This window comes from Dromiciops gliroides, chromosome 1, assembly GCF_019393635.1.
Source record: "Dromiciops gliroides isolate mDroGli1 chromosome 1, mDroGli1.pri, whole genome shotgun sequence".
NCBI classification, from domain to species: domain Eukaryota; kingdom Metazoa; phylum Chordata; class Mammalia; order Microbiotheria; family Microbiotheriidae; genus Dromiciops; species Dromiciops gliroides.
The window spans coordinates 330,011,412-330,032,417 of NC_057861.1; the positions used below are offsets into that span (position 1 = coordinate 330,011,412).

The 21,006-nt window shown below is 35.1% G+C and overlaps 1 pseudogene; it reads left to right on the forward strand.

Annotated features, from left to right (window-relative positions):
• The first annotated feature begins 18,522 nt into the window (after nt 1-18,522).
• On the forward strand, nt 18,523-18,851 carry LOC122736488 (annotated as a pseudogene).
• Nucleotides 18,852-21,006: the final 2,155 nt, after the last annotated feature.

A 21,006-nucleotide genomic window follows, 5' to 3' on the forward strand; every position in this document is an offset into this window, starting at 1 on the left:
AAACCTTAGAGCTCAGAAACTTTATGTCAGGCTCTTGGACTTTTGTACAAATAAGACTACTATTTTTGCTTAATCTCATTCTGCGTTATCCTACCTCCCTATACTCATAGCTGCCACTCTCTATACCTGGAATACCAGGTTCAACTTCAACTGCTACAATTACTCTCTTGCTTCAGTAGCAGGTTCTGATTCTTCCTGCTTGAATCCTTCTCTAAATCTCCTTAGATAAAAGTTTTTACTCCCTCCTCATTTTTTGGAGAGTTTTTTTTTTTAATCTGGATGTTTTATTTGCCTTTATCATGTTCTACCTTATATTATTTTTATTTGTGTTCATGTGATGTCCCTCCTATTAGATAAGTAAGAAACTTTTGGAAGTTGATTTTTTTTTCATTGTTGTGTCCCCAACATCAATACAATGAATAGAATGTTATAGAGAAAAAGTTTTTAAGCTTGCCTTGTGTCCTAATCTAGTTAAGCCCAAGAATGTCTCTGAAGAATAATGTTTATTTCCTACATTCATAATTAAATGAAATGCTAAATTTCAATTAGTGGATCCTTCAAATACATTTGTATATTTCCACCCAATTTCTTTACCAACTCTGTTGGATTTCTACTGACCCAAGATTTATTAAGAACTCTTGTTGGAGACATTAGATATCTATTTATCAACACACACACACATATGTTTGTTTTGAATTAAATAGTTTTGGTATGTACACATATACATATGTGTGCTGAATTGAGTGCATTCAAACATGTTGCTTCTATGGCACCCAATGTCTGAATCTCTAAAGCCTCCAAATGATTAACTTGATTATCTAGTCCTCATCTCTATGTTTACTAGCCAGTGCTAGTTTTAATTTGAACTTTCATACAACTTGCTGTTTGAGTTATACTAATGGTTCATTGCATGATTTGTTTTACTTTATTTTATTGTCTGCATTCAGGAATCATAATGCTATAGGGTTATCACCTCATACAGTTAATTTCATCATTTAAGAAATACAATATGAAGCTCATCTCTTTGACTGTTGTCTTTATTGTTGCCATTATACCTTAAGGATAAAAGTTGTCATTAATTAGCTACACTAAATAGAAAAATGGTAGATTTTGCAATAAATAGGGGAAAGTTTTCTGTAGACATGTACATAATCTTGTTATTAAACATTTATGATATTAAATGGACGAATTATCCATTAATCCCAAATATCCATGGAGTGCTGAAAAGACCTGCTTTACCTAGATCAGATATCTTTCAAAGCAAGCCTTTGTTCAGGATGCAATTCATCATCATTATCCCATGTCACAAAGTATTCCACTGTGTCATTTTACACAGGAACACGACATGACATGGTATAATTAAAGGAGCACAATGTGGGGGCTCCTATTTGAAAGAAAGGACTTATTTTCCAGATCAGATCATAGGTCTCCGCTCCAGCTGCTGCAGGAAGCTCATGAGCCTCACTGATGAAAGCCCAGCTGATCCTGTATGTTCAGATGTATGAGGTCTCTGCATCCCTGCCCATTTCTATTAAAAGCCAAGTCAACCACTGTCAGGGAGCATTACAAACTTCCCCCTACAAGCTGTGTTCTTGTCAGATCTTATAAGCCAAATCAGGTTGGGGCCAGGTCCATCCTTGGTTGAGAGACCTATTGGAGGGGAATGGAAGTATTTTAGGGAGAGCCTGTGGAGGTGTTCCGCCTTCCCAGTCAGACCCGAAGCACCATTAGATCAGTGCTGTTGTTCTCCTAGCAACTTAGCCTAGACCGAAACAAGATTGGGCTGGGGACATGACTTGGATATTGGTTCTGCATTTTCCTTCCCAAAGTTGGGGATAGTCTAGGATTGCTTTGCTGGCCCTATTCCAGTTGAGCTAATTACTTCTTCTCCATTTAAATTCCCCTGCAGTGTCTATCAGAGGCTGTCTTCTTCATTTATGATCCTAAACTGTTGTGCCATGTTGTTGGGTGCTGGCAAGCAGCTGTTGTTTTTTGTTCCAGCTGTGGAGGAATTTTAGTGGTGGCCACAGTGAATCATATCCATGTGTCTTCATCTGGGCAAAGAAAAGTCATAAAATCCTGGAGCACATTCCAGTGACTTATGCCATTTCATGAAAAGATTATTCTATATAATCATATCGATGCAAATAGGGATCTATACTCCCACAGTCTAGACATGTCACCACCATCTGTCTTAGGCAATTCTTGATAAAAAAACCAAAGTGGCAAGACAAGGAGTGGGATGTAAATGGTGAAATAGGATGTGATTTCCTGGGTATCTTGGGCTTAGCTTCTGGAAAGTAACTTAACAGGGTGAGGCATTTAGAATACCTATTTCTACATTAAGAAGTTTGTTTGAAAGTCAATGTTTGTCTTAGTTAAAATGAGCAGTGTCATTTTGGTACCAACATAGTTTTTAATGTGGAAAAGGCTTTATTCTTTCAGATACTTTCTTAGCTACTAATTATGATCTTCTAGGAGTACTTGCTCAGTCATAAAAACACTTTCTGTCTGGACTGGTATTGTACTCTGGAGAAATTCTAATTTAGGCAAAATTTATTCACCTTTATCAGTGAGATCACTCCTTCTGGTTCCTTCTCCCATATTTTTTCATACAGTGACACACAAAGAGAAATACAATAATAACAGTAATAATAACAAAAACAATAACATCATCATAGCTACCATTTATACAGTACTTACTATGAGCCAGGCACTGCATGAAGCCCTTTATAATTATTATCTCATTTGTTCCTCACAACAAACCTGGAAGGTAAATGTGATTATTGTAATCATTTTACAAATTAGGAAACTGAAACAAAGTAAACTGACTTACCCAGTGTCATACAGCTAATACAATTCTGAGCCTAGATTTAAACTCAGGTCTTCCTGACTCCAGCTCTGATGTTCTATCTATTAAATTTACATATATCAATTTATAAATATATAACCAGATGCATGTGAATATGCAGAAATTTATCACTTACTAGAACTGGACCATTCCTCAGGCCTCCCACTGCCCTGAGTAGCTTTGCCCTTCAGGGCCCTCAGCCCCCATAGCCCAAGTGACTTCAGGGCTAGGATTCCTATAGTTGGAGTCGCTTGAGTGTCTGGAGCAGAGAACCGCTGGATTGGGGCTGCACCCATGCTGCTGTGGCTACCACCAATGCCCCTGTTGAGAAGGGGAGCTGAAGGCAAGTCTGTTGGGAGATCCTGCTGCTCACCTTCAGGAGAGACAAATTTGCCAATTTACATAATTCAAACTCATGGAAAGTGAGAACTGTCTATACATATACATATAGTTTATATAGTACATCCTGCCTTAGGATTAATTGAAAAATTGACATGGAGAGATTATTAGGTGAATGAAGCAGCAAGGAAAACTGAAAAACTTTACGTGCATTGAGCATAACCAGTTATGTTGCCTGACTGCTAGAACAAGGGTTACTACCTCCTTTCTCTAATACAATTTTCAAAGATTTTTAAGCATTCTAGGACATCAGGAGGAAATCATCATTTTGTTTACTGTTTTCTGTGATGTATATATACTTTAGTATATGTTTCCCATCCAATTCACAGACTCCTTGAAATCTATCCACAGATCACCAAGGGGGTAATTAAGATCCCAGGTTAGGAACTTGTGATCTAAATGTATCTTCTCAGTTCTCCATGGCCCAGATAAAGAACTAATTCATTTTCTCAGAAGTTTTTGCTGTCCCCTTGATCCTACAATGGCCTTATTTGCCACACTACTTGTTCAAAATTTTTACATTCCTTTGATTTTTTTTTTTTTGCGGGGCAATGGGGGTTAAGTGACTTGCCCAGGGTCACACAGCTAGTAAGTGTCAAGTGTCTGAGGCCGGATTTGAACTCAGGAACTCCTGAATCCAGGGCCAGTGCTTTATCCACTGCGCCACCTAGCCGCCCCCCATACATTCCTTTGAAATCATTAATGGTAAGAAATGTTAGGTATTTTCTATTTCTCATAGACCTATCCATAGAGCCTGGCAAATTACTGAACATATACTAAGTATTTAAAAATATTTGTTAATTGTATGCTTCTAATATACGACTGAGTATTTTCATTATTTGGGAGCAGAATTCCACATACTTAAGGCAAACAAACCTTTGAGTTTCAATAGATATAAACAACATAGAAGCCTCTTCCATGACTCTATTTGTTTTGTGAAGGATAAGTTCACCCTTTGATAAAACTGGCACAACATTGGCCTTGGTGGCAGGTATCCATGGTGAGCATATAAGCTGCAACTAAAGTTCCACAGTGCTACTAGTAAACAATTCCCCCAACACTGTGTGCCATGTTTCCACCTGGATCACATTCTCTATTTAATCTCTTTCCAACAGCCTCTCTATTCACATGTCCACTTGATCTGCATTAATTATTTTAACTGACATCCCTGTTAAGTGAAATTGTTTTTTTCCTAGCCTGGCTATATATAGCCCGACCCTGATTCATCATTTATCTCTTTGGAGATCATACACTGGCTGCATTTATAAAGAAAGAGAGCCATGGCTTGGCCAGGATGCAAGAAACATCCCTCTCTGGGGGCCAAGGAATTTCACAGTACACAGAGAGACACAGTTTATTTTTCTCAACAACATGCCCGGGACATAGCATTGGCTTCCTTTTAAGTATGAAAGATTGCTTTGGGTGGTGTTCTTTCTTTGCTTTCCAAGAGAAGGGTGATGGGGGAGGAGGGAAGAAAAAAAGCAAGAATGTAAAAAACAGCAGGAATAACCACAATTAATAAAGATCCATCTCAGGTCACCCTTTCATGTCCATGTGAGAAAATGTAGAGAGAAGTTTTCAAGGTTAATATGTAGATACACACATATACACATATGTGTATATATATATACTTATACATGTATGTATATGCATATGTGTATATGTGTATATATATACTTATACATGTATGTATATGCATATGTGTATATGTATTATTATAGCTACATAGCAAGAAGAAAGTTAAATGTAGCTTCCTATGGGAGAGATAAGGTTAGTTTTGGTTAACTTCTCAATATTTCTACCCCAATAAAAAGTCACAGATAAAAGAGAACTGAAGGTCAGTACTTTGTAGAAATGAGAGAGCCAAACTGCTACTATGGTTGTTCCCTCCCCCACCCCAACTCCACAAACACATACAATATAGTATCCAGCTTCAAAAAATGACCAGATTAATTGTTTATAAGTTTATAAAAATTTATTAGGTATTTATCTTAGTTGTTAAGATGGCTAAAAAAAGAGCCAATACATTTATCTCACCTATCTTAATTAACAAGAGAGCCAGGCCACCTATGAAGCAATCCAATTTATGGTTGTTAAGAGAGTTAATATATTTTTAATCATTGCATTTTGGTCAAAATGGTCAAATATATTTAGTATATACACATGTGTGTTTATGTATATATGTATTATGTATACATACACACACACATCTGTTATTTAACCTCCCTCTACACATACACACACAAATACTTTTCCTTTTTTTGGTGTATATTGTACATTAAGGTGAGGGTGGGGAAGGAACAAAATTGTGTTTTACAATGCATAATTCTAGCCAGTAGTATTTTAGACTGGTGAAAATCAGGGATAATAGAAGCAAACTATGGGGTTTTTGATAATTACTATTTGCCCAATACTTCTAGTTTTCTTGAATGCTTGTAGTAAGGCTACTTTCACATCACCCATTTCACTCACATATGTAAGACTGGAGTAATTGAACTGTCCATTAGTTCTTTGGTAATCTATTAAGAAGAAAGAAGTGTGGCTAGAACTTTAGACTGAACTTTTTTTATGTGTTAGGGAAAGGAATGTCTCGATTTCATGCCATTTGTTAAAAGGAACCCAGAGAAAACTGACATTTACAATAAAAGTCAACTTTGAGGGAAATGCATGTACTTCTCCATTTCCCCCCTCATATATCTTCCAACACATCTGTATATTTTATACATGGATGGAAATATGTCCTTTGCTTGTGGGCATGTAGCTGACACCAAATGAATAAATGATAACCTCTGAATTGGAAGAAGCCCCATTGGCCATCTAGTTTGATCCATAGTTGGTCAAGAAATCCCCTCTATAAAATATAAGCTGTCATCTGGCCTTTGCTTGAATATATCCACAGATAATATTGACACGGATTTTGGATTTTTTTCACATAGAATTAGAAGGGATTTTATAGGGCATATGGTCCAAGTCCCTGACTTTATGGATGATAAAACTGAGATTCAGAAAAGACATAAAACTTTCTCAAGATCACTCAGGTAATAGATGACTGAGATCACATTTGAACTCACATTTTCAGATTCCCAATCCAAAGCTCTTCCCCTCATGCAACATTGCCTCCAATTAATCTGTGTGCAGAGCCAAACTAGATTATCCTTATAAAAAAGTCCCCTGTGGGGCTGGAGGCCTCCACATTGGCTGGCTGCATGGAACAAGTAAACTACATGGAGGGCAAACTTTCTTTGAAGCTAGTGCACTGTACACAAAAGCTATCTCTCTCCACTTAGGCTCAGATCAAATGAGACTGAAAGGTATAATCATTCCATCTTTCCACTGATTGGAGAATTTTAAAGACCTTGAAATACTGGCCCTGCTGCCTCACTGGCCACAATAGAGAATGACATTTTTCCCAATGTATCTAATCTAACCGCACTTATACTGGCAAGGCCAGAAAAGCAGTGTGCTCCTTGCCTCCACTCCAATAGACTGAAGCCAAATATTTATTAGCCATGTTTTCCTGATCCTGCATTTAGGGATAATTCATGATAGAGAGAAGTTGTATAAATGAAAGATACAGAACTAAGAATAATGAAATTCTTAGTTGGAATGTCTATCTTTTTTATATGGGAGCAGGAGTGGGAAGAAGAATCACATTGGTAAACATTAAAGCAGTATTTGTTTCCACACAGGGAAGTGACAAGGTGTTATATTCGATGCATGTCTCTCCCTGCATGTTTGTATGTACATCTAACAACCTTCAAAGGAGAAGGGTAAGGAGGCTCTGAGCAAGCAGTCAGAGTTTTCATTAAATGGTGTTCTATTCTCTCTCACTTTGGCCAGAGCCAATTTGAGTAGCTCTTCATTTTCTTCTCATGCTCCATTTCCACCGAATGTCTTTTCAGTTCAGATAAAGGCTCTCTCAGCCAGACTTTACTTCTGTCTTGCACCAGCATAATTACAGAAAATTGCACTGTTTGCTCAATTTTTGCAAATTGAGCTAATGCAAAACTATGTAAATTATTTACCGAAAAGGAGCAAAATCAAACAAGTAAATGGGTCTGAGCTGTGCATTAAGGGAGCCGAGTGGCACAGCCGGCTTCTCCTGACGCTTCCCTTAGAGCACTCGCTTGATTAATTGATCCCAGGACTGCACAGTTTGACCACTCCAGCTTGGCTCTCATGAGTCTTTTAATGCATGATGCTTCCCCCTTCCCTGCTGACTTCTAAACAAGATCTGCTTGTTTAAAACACTCCCAGTTTTCCATTCAGCTTTTGGATTTGGAGGAGCCAGGAATTTGTTGCGTGAATGTGGACAAGCATTTTTTCCCAAGAAAAAACTAAGACCCGGCCCTCAAAGAGCATTTTGTGACATATTTCACAGGTCATAGTGCCAGGGATGGAATGATATGGGACCAAGAGCCATAATAGCTCAAATGTATACAGCATTTAAAAGTTCATAAAGCATTTAATATAAATTATCTCATTTGATCTTCACAAGATGCTATTTGAGATTGATGCTGTTAAAAATCTCCATTTTGTAGGCAAAGGAATTAAGACAATGAAGTTAGGTGCATTGTTGAGAGCTACATGGCTAATAAGCATCAAAAGTGATAATTAAATCAGGTCTTCCTGACTCCAAGTCTAGCACTTGATCAAATGATTTTTCTTTGCCCCTTGCAAAATATTTGGGTTAAGAGACTTGCTTTGAGGGTTGATATGAATCAATCAACAAATATTGATTAAATATCTACTCTATACCATGCATTTTACCAAACACCAAGAGACAAAGACAAAAGAGAGTCCCTATCTTCATGAAACTTAAGGCGGGGGGGGGGGGACAACACATAGGCGCATGTGGAATAACTATATACAAAGCATATACAATTTAAATACAAAGTTGTTTTGCATGTTTGTTTTCAATTTGAGGGCTAAGTACCAGCAACTGGAAAGAATAGGAAATAACTCTTGTAAGAGATATTTGATTTTTCCTCAGGAAGAAACTCAAGATTCCAAGAGAAAGAGGTTAGGGTGTTAGACAGTATTATTATATTACAAGTACGGGGAGGGGTAGACCTGGGCAAAGGTAATGAGATGTAAGCTGTATCTTTGTATCTGAGGAATAGTAAAAATTCCAGTTTCCTTTGATGAATGCATGAAGTAGAAAGGAAAATAGACATCCGTGTACATATGTGCATGCACGTATGCATATATATATATATATGTGTGTATATATATATATATATATATATATATATATATTCTTTTCATACTTATAATGATTGGAAAGGCAAACTGATGTCAGGCTGAGAAGGGTTAAAAAAGCCAAACATGAGTTTATTTTTTATCCTAAAAGTAAAAGAAAATCACTGGAAATTTTTGAATAGAGAAGTGATATACTCAAAACTTGTGCTTAGGAATATCACTTTGGTGATTATAGACAATGGCTTGGTGAGGAGATAAGAAACCCATTTAGAAGGATTTGCAATAATGAGAGGTAATGAGGTCCTGTCTTTGGATGATATGTCTATGAGTTCTTTCTTAATATGTATTATCTAATTATTTTCATTTGATAGAATATCTGAAAAAAGCAGTGGCAAAAGAGAAAAGGACATAATCAGAAAAGAGAATCCTGCCATTCTCAACCATCTTATGGTGAATAGTTAATTCAGTCATATTCAACTTTTTGAGACCACTTTTGGTGGTTTGCTATTTCCTTCTCCAGCTCATTTTGCAGACAAGGAACTAAGGCAAAGAGAGTTAAGTGTCACACTCAAACAGGATCACACAGGTAGTAAGTGTCTGAGTCCAGATTTGAACTCAAGTCTTCCTGACTCCAGACCCAGAACTTTATCCATTATGTTACCTAGCTGTCCCCAATTTTTTATAGAGCTCTATGAAAAAAGAACATTCATACTCCTTAAACCCTCTTTCTCTCTATTTCTCTGTGTGTATGCTTTTCTTGTGCCTGTCTGTCTTTCTCATAAAAGTATATGATTGCAATAACTGACATTTAAGTGCAAAATTAAATGTAAATGCAAAGTATTTTACATACATTGTCTCATTCAAACTATACAACAGCCCTGTAATATAGTTCTAAATGTATTATCATTTGAAAGATCAGGAAATGAAGGCTCAAGAAGATGATTTTTCTATAGTGCCACAATTAGTAAGGGTTAGAAGGAGGATTGAAACACAAGTATTACTTGACTCCTACTACATTTAGCATTCTTTCTACTCTAGCATATTTTTGCATCTATATCATTATACCTCATCAAACATTAAAGTAATAATCCAAGGGCAAAGTTTGGGTGTGGTGGAATCCCATCTGAGAGTGTTGGGAGTGAATTATGGGAAAGAATCAAGACTATGCTTTAAATAGAAAGATTATAGCATCTGATTGGGAATACCTCATGTGGTTGATTTTCCTGAGAATGGGACGGTATACTTCAATTTAATGTAATTCAAATATTTACTGATTACTTTCTGAGTACTCAATGTACACAAATTGAGTTGGGTCTAACTAGTATGAAGATTTCATCTATTCAGAAGAAGATTGGACTAATTGATATTGAATCATACAATCAGTGACTATGGTCATCTGTCTTTATTTGCTCATAATTAGGTTAGACTGTCTGGAAATCAGAATGTGAGAACTATAATCCTCTCCTTTTTTAAAGATGTTCAGGTAAAGGTGATCAGCATTTTTTTCAACAACTATTTTTGGAAGGCTTACCACATGACTAAGACTTATTCTATCTTTCTAGGAGGCAGCCTAGTCTCTAAAACTACAGCCACCAATTATACTATGTGTGAACAATTTATTCAGAGTTAAAACTTCCAGGTAACTCTATGAGCAAAGTATTTACCAAACTCATGCTTAGGAAATCCATGATCTTGGGGCGGGGGGAGTGTGGCACTGTGATGGTACACTTGATAATACAGGTATACATGTTGTCACCATAGAAAGGATCAGGAAATTCTCGGGAGAATATTATGGTGTTGGCTTCATTCCCTGAAAGCCTTATGACTTCAGCTCTGGAGTAATATGGAAGAAAGATTATGGATAGGAAGACATAAAAGGAGAATTGGCTGCTTTTTTGAAGGAACTCTCTCTTAAGGGAAGATGAGAGTGACATGTGGAAAAAAATAGGAAATATTTAATTTCTAGGTTGTACTATGATAACTAACTTATGAAGGGTATATGAAAAAAAGAAAGAGAAACTTGACTGGACTTTGAAGAATGAATGAGATTTATCTGGAAGAAGAGGAAGGAGGAGGACTATGGAATACACGGGAATGGGATGAGGATAAAAAAATGTACTCCTATTTCTTCATAGGCTTTTAAAATTTTTTTTATCATTGACTCTTACCTCAGAATTACATATTTTGACATTTTCTTTCAAGTATAAAAAATAAAGGGTGAAAAGGTGAAGAATGTCATAAACTCAGGGCTAATTCCAAGGAATTTCCTGGAGGAAAGCATCATCTTTATTTTTTAAATTGTCCACACTCCTGCTAGACAGTAATCCATTTAGTTCACAGCCAATATTTGGTATCTGATATAGATTCAGATAGAACAAGAAACAGGCAAGTTTTAAAGAGGACCATGAGAAGGGGTAAAGTTTGGCTCATTGGATGGCCATAGGAAAGTTTAGGGCTAATCTGACAGGATGAAAGAATTCTTAGAAGCTGGAGTGAGATATGAATTCTGGAATGGGAGAATGGAATGAACAATATAATTAGTTTAGCTTGAGGGCAAAAAAGACAGTGTGGCAGAGAGTCTAGGCAGTAATAGAAAAGTAGATGTCCTTGAAGCTATAGGATCATAGTATTTTTCTTTGAGAAGGTCCTTAGAGACCATTTTGTCCCAAGGCCTTCTTTTTACAGATTAGAAAACTGAGTCTAACAGATATAAAGTAACTTCCATAAAATTGTGGAAATAATGAGTAGAAAAGCTGCAATTCGAACTGAGATTTGATGTATCTAAAATATCTAAAGATTGTCCTTTCTCTGCCTAAAAGCAACAGAGAGAGACAGAGACAGAGACAGAGACAGAAAGACACAAAGAGAGACAGAGAGACAGAGAGAGACAGATAGAAAGATATACAGAGACAGAAACAGACGGACAGAAAGATACAAACACAGAGACACACAGAAAAACATAAGAACAAAGAGAGACAGACTGAGAACTGTTTAACATGAAAGTAAACAAATAATTAGAAGCTTGTCTTGAAAAGATAGCTTACTACTGAAAAAGGAACTTTATTTTTCATGGAGAATTGTGAAATAGAAAGATAATGCAGTATAAATTATACAGAGCTGGTCTATGATTCAGGAAAACCTAGGTTCAGATAAATTGTTTTATGAACAAAGGAAAGTCCCTTACCTTATTTTTTAAATATATATTTTATTTATTCATTAAAATTTCCCCATTATATGTAAAAAAATAAAATTCTTTTTTTTTAACATTTTGAGTATTAGTTTGTCTCCCTCCCATTCCCCCTCTCTTTAGAAGGCAAGCAATTTGATAGATACTATTCATGTGATTATGAAAAAAAAATTCATGTTAGCAATGCTGCAAAATAAAAGAGGCAAAAATAAAAATTATGTATACTTCAATCAGCATTCAAAGTCAATCGGTTCTCTCTTTGAAGGTAAATAGAATTTTTCCTCATAGGTCATTAGGAATCATCTTGGGTCATTGTCTTGGTCAGAGTAGCTAAGTCTTTCTGAGATGATCATTTGTAAAACATTGCTGTCACTGTTTACAGTGTTCTCTGGCATCTGCTCAGATCACTTTGCATGAATTCATGTATATCTTCCCTGGTTTTATGAAGTCATCCTGCTTATCATTTCTTGTAGTCCAACAGTCCAACAGTCCAACAGTATAGCCTATCACAATCATATACCACAATGTGTTCAGCAACCCCCAATTCTTGGGTATCCCTGTGATTTCCAATCCTTTAACACCAAAAAAAAAAAAAAAGCTGTTACAAAAATTTTTGTACAAATGTGTCCTCTTCTTTATTCTTTCATCTCTTTGTGAAACAGACCTTGTAGTAGTTAAAGTAGATTAAAGTATATGCACAGTTTTATATCTCTTTGGGTGTAGTTCCAAATTGTTCTACAGACTAGTTCACAACAATGCATTAGTCCCCCATTTTTTCCACATCCTCTACATCATGTGTCATTTTCCTTTTCTTTCATGTTAGTCAATATGTTAGGGGAGAGGTAGCATCTCAAAATTGTTTTAATTTGCATTTCTCTATTTAGTACTTATTAAGAGCAATTTTCTGTGATTATTGTTGGCTTTGATTTCTTCTTCTAAAAACTTCCTGATCATATTATTTGACCATTTATCACCTGCCCCATGGATCTTAGATTTTTAATGGCTCTTATTTTTCTAAATTTGGATCACTTCCCTATGTATGTGGGAAATTAGGCCTTTATCAGGAAAACTTGCTGTAAACATTTTCTCAGTTTCCTGTTATATTTCTCATGTTTATTACATTAATTTTTGTAGAAAACCTTTTTGATTTCATGTAATTAAAATTATCCATTTTAATTCCCATAATTCTCTCTGTCTCTTATTTCATCATAAACACTACCCTTAATCATAAATCTGCCAAGTATATTTTCCATATCCCTTTAATTTACTTATAAAATTAACTTTTCTGCATAAATCATTTACATTTTGACTTTATGGTTAAACACAGGGTGAGATGCCAAGTTTATGCCAAGGTTTTGCTTCCCAATTTTCTCAGCAATATTTGTCAAGGGCTGAATTCTTACCCACAAAGCTTGGGTCTTTGGGTGTATCAAATATTAGGTTGTTGTGGTCATTTATTATTGAGTATTGTGTGGTAAATCTATTCCTTGGCTCAATCACTCCATTTCTTAGCTAGTACCATATTGCTTGATAATTACAACTTTGTTAAATAGTCTGGTACTGCCAGATTGTCTTTGTTCCCAATTTTTTTCATTGATTCCCTTGAAATTTTTGAACTTTGTTATTCCAGAAGAATGTTATTATTATTTTTACTACCTCTATAAAATATTTTTGTTAGTTTGATTGATATGGCACTGAGTAAGTAAATTAAGATAGGTAGAATTCTCATTTTTATTTTATTGTCTTGACCTATTTATCAGCAATTAATATTTTTTTCAAATTGTTTATATGCCATTCTTTGTGTTAAAAGTATTTTGTAATAATGTTCATATGGTTCCTGCATTTGTCTTGGAAAATAAACTCCAAATTATTTTACATTGTCTGCAAATGGGATATCTGCTGAGCTATGTTGGTAGTATAGAGAAATACTAAGGATTTATGTGGGTTTATTTTATATCTCGAAATTTTGCTAATGGTGTTGTTTCACCTAGATTTTTAGTCGATTCTCTAGTGTTTTTAAGAATTTCATATCATAGGCAAAGAGAGATAGTTTTGTTTCCTCATTTTCTATTCTAATACTTAAATTTCTTCTCCCCTTTTCTTTTTGTACTGCTTTAACTAATATTACTAGTAGAACATAAAATAATAGCAGTGATAATGGATAACCTTGCTTTACTCCTGATCTTATGGGGAAGACTTCAAATTTCTCCCCATTATACATAAAGCTTGCTCTTGGTTTTAGGTTGATAATACTTATCATTTTAAGAAAGGCTCCGGTGATTCCTATGCTTTCTAGTGTTTTTGTTTTTAATAGGAATGGATGTTTTTTGTCAAAGGTTTTTCTGCTTCTATTCATATTATCACATTAATTTTAATGATAAAAATGTATTGTTTACATGATGTGTTCAATTATGTTCATTGTTTTCCTCATATTGAAATAGTTTTGCATTCCAGGTATAAATCTTCCGTAGTCATAGTGTATGATCTTTGTGATATACTGTTTTAATCTCCTTGCTAGAAGTAGATTTGATTTTTTTTTCAATATTCACTAGAGAAATGGGTATATACTTTTCTTTCTTTGATTTTGCTCCCCCGGTTTAGGTATCAGTACCATATTTTTGCATAAAAGGAATTTGGCAGGACTCCTTTGCCTATTTTTATAAATTGGACTCACTTCTGCATATATTTAAGAAATAAGGCCTTTTTCAGAGATACTTGTTGCAAAAATCCTTTCCAAGTTTTCTGCTTTCCTTACAATTTTAAGTGTATTGATTTTATTTATGCCAAAGGTTTTAAATTTTACATAATCAAATTATCTATTTCATATTTTGTAACATTCTCTATATCTTCTTTGGTTTTAAATATTCCCATTGTCCATAAATCTGATAGATAAACAATTCCAAGCTCTCTTAATTTGCTCATGGTATCGCTATTTATCTGTAACTCATGTTCCCATTTTGACCTTATTTTAGTATACACTGTGAAATGTTTGTCTAAACCTAGTTCCTACCATACTGTTTTCCAGTTTCCCAAGCAGTTTTTGTCAAATGAAGACTTTTTGTTCCAACAGCTTGGATCTTTGGGTTTGTTATATACTACATTTCTATAGTCATTTATAATAGTGTACTTTGTACCTATTCTATTCCACTGATCCCCCTATTTCCTAGACAGTATCAGATTGTTTTGATAATTACTACTTTATAATAGTTTGAGATCTGGTAGTGCTAGACCACCTTCTTATTTTTTTCCCATTGATTACTGTGATATCCTTGAGCTTTTATTTTCCAGATGAACTGTGCTACTATTTTTTCTAGATCTATAAATTATTTTTGATAGTTTATTTCATATAGACCTGAACAAATAAATTAACTAAGGTAGTATTGTCATTTTTATTATATTGGCTGAGCCTACCCATGAGCAATTAATAGTTTTCCAGTTGTTCAGATCTGACTTTATTAGAGTGAAAAATGTTTTATAATTCTGGCCATATAGTTCATAGGTTTGTCTTGGCAGGTAGACTCCCAAGTATTTTATATTGGCCATAGCTATTTTAAATTGAATTTCTCTTTTTGTCTGTTGTTGCTGGACTTTGTTGGTAATATATACAAATGCTGATGATTTCTGGGTGCTTATTTTGTATCCTGCAACTTTGCTAAAGTTAATAATTTCAAGTATCTTTTTAGTTGATTCTCTAGGATTTTCTAAGTATAACATCATGTCATCTGCAAAGAGTGATACTTTTGTTTCCTCATTACCTATTCTAATTCCTTTAGATTCTTTTCCTTCACTTATTGGAAAAGCTACTATTTGTAGAACAATATTAAATGATAGAAGTGATAATGGGCATCCTTGCTTCACCCCTCATTGTATAGGGAAGGTTTCCCTAGCTTATCCCCATAGAGATGCTTGCCTATTTTTATGGATAAATATTACTTATGATTTGAAGGTAAGCTCCTTCTATTCCTATGCTTTCAAGTGTTGTCAATAGGAATGGATGCTGCATTTTGTTGAAGACCTTTTCTGCATCTATTGAAATAGTCATATGATTTCTGTTGGTTTTGTTATTGATATAGTCAATTATAATTTGTTTTCATAATATTGAACCAGCCCTACATTTATGGTATAAAATATGTCTGGTCATAGTATATGATCCTTGTGAAGTATTGCATCAATATTCATTAGGGAGATTGATCTATAATTCGCTTTCTCTGTTTTGGCTCTTCCTGGTTTGGGTATTAACATCATATTTGTTTCATACAAGGAATTTGGTAGAACTCCTTTAATTATTTTATCAAATAATTTATATAGCATTGGGATTAATTGTTCTTCTTATGTTTGGTAGAAATCACTTCTGAATCTAGGTGGTTATGGGAATTTTTTTCTTAGAAAGTCCATATCAATGAACTTTTTCATATCATATCAGTTTCTTTTTTCTAAAATTGGGTTAAGGATTTTATTTCTTCTGTTAATCTGAGTAATTTATATTTTTGTAGATATTCATCCTTTTTATTTAGATCATCAAATTTTTCACCATATAACTAGGCAAAATAGTTCCTAATAATTGCTTAGTTTCCTCTTCATTGGTGCTAAATTCACCCCTTTAATTTTTGATACTAATAATTTGGTTTTCTTCTTTCCGTTTTTGATCAAATTAACCCGTGATTTATACATTTTATTTTTTTTATAAAACCAGCTACTACTTTTATTTATTAACTCAATGGTTTTCTTAGTTCAAATTTTATTAATTTCTCCTTTGATTTTCAATATTTCCAATTTGGTGTTTATTGGGGATTTAAAATTTTTATTGATTCACTTTTTGTCTATTTTATTTATGTAAGCCATTAGGGATATAAATTTTCCCCTAAGTACCACTTTGGCTGCCTCCCATTATTTTGGTATGTTTTCTTATTATTGTCATTTTCTTTAATGAAATCATTGATTGTTTCCATGATTTGTTCTTTCACCCACTTGTTTTGTAGGATTGGATTATTTAATTTCCAATTGATTTTTAATCTCTCAGTTTTCTATTATTGAGTGTAATTATATTGCATTATGACCTTAAGTGAATGTTTACTATTTCTGCTTTTCTACATCTTTTTGTAAGGTTATTTTTTTTTTAATTTCCTAATACATGATCAGTTTTTGTGTAAATCCCAAGTACTGCTGAGAAGGTATATTCCTTTCTATTCCCATTCAATTTCCTCCAGAGATTTATGATATCTATTTTTAAAGAATTTTTTTAATATCCTTAACTTTCTTGTTTAATTTTTTGGTTAAATTTATCTAGTTCTTAGAGGTGAAGGTTAAGGTCCCCCACTAACACTGTTTTATTATCTATTTCCTCCTATAACTCATTTAACTTCTCCTTCAAAATTCTGGATGCTATACCATTTGGTGTATATATGTTAAGTATTGATATGACCTCATGTCTATGATACCTTTCAGCAAGATATAGTTTTCTTCTTTATCTATTTTAACTAGATCCATTTTTGCTTTTGCTTTGTCTGAAATCATAATTTCTAACCCTGCTTTCTTTCCTTCATCTGAAACATAATATATACTACTCTAACCTTTTATCTTTACTCTGTGTGTATCCCTCTGCTGCAAATATGTTTCTTGTGAACAATATTTTGTAGGATATTGGTTTGTAATCCTCTCCACTATCTGCTTCCATTTAATGGATGTGTTCATCTCATTCACATTTGTACTTATAATGACTAACTTAATTTCCCTTCATGCTATTTTTCACCTGTTTATCCCCCCATACTCTTATCTCCAACCATTTCCGTGCTCACAAGTGTTTTACTTATGATTACTACCTTCCCCAATATTCCCTCCCTTGTATCATTCCCCTCTCCCACTTCTATTATCCACATGGCCTTTTCAAATTATTTATAGGGTAAGCTAGAGATCTATATCCAACTGAGTGTGTATGCTATTTCTGATTTTGAACCAACTTTGATGAGAATAAGGTTTAATCTTTGGCCACCACAACTCCCACCCCACCCCCATTCATCTTCCCCTATGTAATGATACTTCTTTCATCCCTATTTTGTGTGTCTGTGGGACAATTTACCTCATTCAATTTCTCCCCTCCTTTTTCCATTCAATTTTTCTTACTCCTTTATTTGTTTTTTGGGGGTGTCTTCCCATTATTGTCACCTTATGACCACAACCTTTGTCTACATATAGTCCTAATTATTCTTAGGATAAATTAAAGGCTTTAAAAATATTATCATCCCTTCAATGTCACCTGATAACCACATTCTCTTCTACATATATTCCTTCTAATTGCTCTTATAATAGTTATTAATACTTTAAAATATAATCTTGTCATGTAGAATTTCTTACAGTTTTCTATCTGCTTTCTTTTTTACCTTTTTATGTTTCCATTGAGTCTTGTATTTAGAAGTCAATTTTCTTATTCAACTCTGGCTTTTTGATCAGAAATGATTAAAAGTCCTCTATTTCATTAAATATCTATTTTTCCTTGAAAGATTATATGGAATATTGTTGGGTAGGAGATTTTTGGTTGTCAACTTAACTCCTTTGCCCTCTGGTATATCATATTCCAAGTCCTGCACTTCTTTCATGTGGAAACTGCCAAATCCCATGTAATTCTGAGTGGAGCTCCCACAATATTTGAATATCTTTTATTGTAGAATGTCATCCATGTGCTATTTGGTGGATTCTTTCACTTTCTATTTTGCCTTCTGGTTCTAATATATGAAGGCAGTTTTCTTATATAATTTCTTTAAAGATATTTTCCAGAGGTGGTGCCTTGGTGCAGACTGTAGAGACTCACTTGGGTCAATATGCCCACTGTTCACTGCTGCCCTGCTCCTGCCTCCTTGTGCTGCTGCCCTCCAGAACCACTGCCAAGATGTCCATGTTCATGGTGCACACAAATGTGCCATGCTCTGTGGCGTCCAACTCCCTGCTGAGCGAGTTCAACATGCAGCTGGCCAAGGCCACAGAGAAGCCCACCCAGTACATCGTGGTGCACATTTCAGTAGACCAGCTGATGGCCTTTGGGGAATCCTTGGACCCGTGTGCCTTCTGCAGCCTGCACAGCATCAGCAAGATTGGAGGACCACAGAACAAGGCATGCTGCTCACCAAGCAACTCAAAATTTCCGGGGACAGGATCTATATCAATTACTATGACATGGGCACTGCCAAAGTGGGCTGGAATGACTCCACCTTTGCCTGAGCTCCTGGCCGTGGCCCAAGCATGTGACCTTTGCTATTTAGTCACTCACTGGTACTTTTGTAGTTGGGAAACAATAAAGAGATTTTAGGGGGGAATATCTATTATCCAGATTTTTTTTTTTATAATGGCTTGCAGGCAGTCTAAAAATTCTTATATTATCTCTCCTGGGTCTATTTTCCAGGTCAGTTATTTTTCCAATGATAAATTTCACTTTTTTTTTTACTTTTTTAAAATTTTATCTTTATTTCTCTTAGAGTCATTCTAATTTTTAAAGAATTATTTTCTTTAGTGACCTTTTGTACTTGCTTTTCCATTTGGCTAAATCTTTTTTTAGAGAGTTATTTTCCTCAGTAAAGTTTTGTATTTATTTTTCATGGTTCTTTTACATTACTTTTAATTCTTTCCCCCATTTTTCTTCTACTACTCTAATTTGCTATTTAGATTCTTTTTTAAGCTCTTCCGGGAATTCTTTTTGGGCCAGAAACAAAATTGCATTTTTCTTTGAAGCTTCCCCTGTAGGCGTTTTTAAAAATATTATCCTCTAAATTTATTCCCTGATTTTCCACATCACCATAGTAATATCAATAGTCAAGCTCTTTTTAAAAATTTTAATTTTTGCTTATTTTTCTACCTTTTTGTTACTAATGTTTTTGTGAGTGAATTGGGCTCTAATCCTGCATTGTCCAAGGGTTTTTTTTTTTTTGTTTGTTTTGTTTTGTTTTGCTCAGGCTCTAGTTCTTATTAGTTGCTTTCACTGGGCTTTAGGACTTAGCCACGTGCTCTCTCTGTAGAGTAAGCTTCCCGTCTAACTGTTTTTGGCCCTCTGTGTGTGTGAGCTAGTCTTCTTCAGGGGTGTTGTCCTGATAATGGTTTGCAAATGTTAACAAAGTCTTTCTGGTGACTGGCAATGGAGGAGTGAGATGCCTTGTTGTTGGTCTGTCCCACAGGTGGTGCTCTGCTTCTGGGATGCTCTGTTAATAGGGCCTCTCTCTTACCAGGCTGTCAAAGAGAATTTTTGTTGTAAATCTGCTGAGGTATGGGGATCCTGCTGTTGGGTTACTATGGTAATTGAGTCACTATGCTAGCAAGCTCTAGAGGGCAATTTTTATTGCAGAACTGCTAAGATTGGGAGCCCCCTGCTGTTGTTTTGCTTTGGAAAAAGAGTCTCTCTCTGATAGGAGACCCCAAAGGCTGGAACTTGCTATTGCACAGCCTTGGGTGGGGCTTCACTACTCTTAAGCGGTGGCATTGAGACCTCCCTGGTGGTCTAAGCTAGCTGTGGATTACCTGGTAAAGGTCCCTACTATGCTGCCCAGACTGCTCATTTTCCCAGGGTGCTGTAGTTTGTAGGAGGGCAGATTCACTGGAGAATTGCCCCAGGCTCAGAGCCCTGCTTCAGACTCCCTACTGTGAGCCCTGAAACTGCTGCTACTTCTGCTCTTGGACCTCACTTCCCTCATACTCAGGTTAGACAGACATTTCTTTCAGGGATGATAGGCTTCTTTCCTGCCCCTGGAATGATTTAGAGGTGATTTTCTATTGGTTTGGAGAAGACATTTGGGAGAGCTTCAGTTGGTTCATTCCTTGCTCCTCTGTCTTGGCAATGGAATTCCCCTGTTGTCATTATCAGTAATGAAATTATTTTTTGTTTCCATTATTATTTTTAGCCAATCATTCTTTAGGATTATATTACTTGATTTCCAATTAATTTTCAGTCTATGTTTTCTTGTCCCATTTTTAATGTAATTTTAATTACATCATGGTTTGAAAAGGGTGCATTTAATATATTTTATTCACTTGTTCATGCAGTTTCATGCCTTAGTACATACGCAATTTTTATGCAGGTGCCATGTGCAATTGAGAAAAAAGGAATACTTTTTTTCTATTTCCATTTAGTTTTCTGGATAGGTCTATCATAACTTTTCTAAGATTTTATTCATGCCTAATTTTTTGTTTTATGCTTAGATTTATCTGGCTATGAAAAAATTGAGGTCACCAGTTAGTGTAATATTACTGTATACTTACTTCTTTAATCCATTAAATTTTTCCTTTAAGAATTTGAATGCTATGGAGGTAGAGCCAAAATGGTGGAGAGAAACCACGAAGTTGCCTGAGCTTTCTCAAGTTTTCCTCAGAAAGAACTTTAAATAAAGCC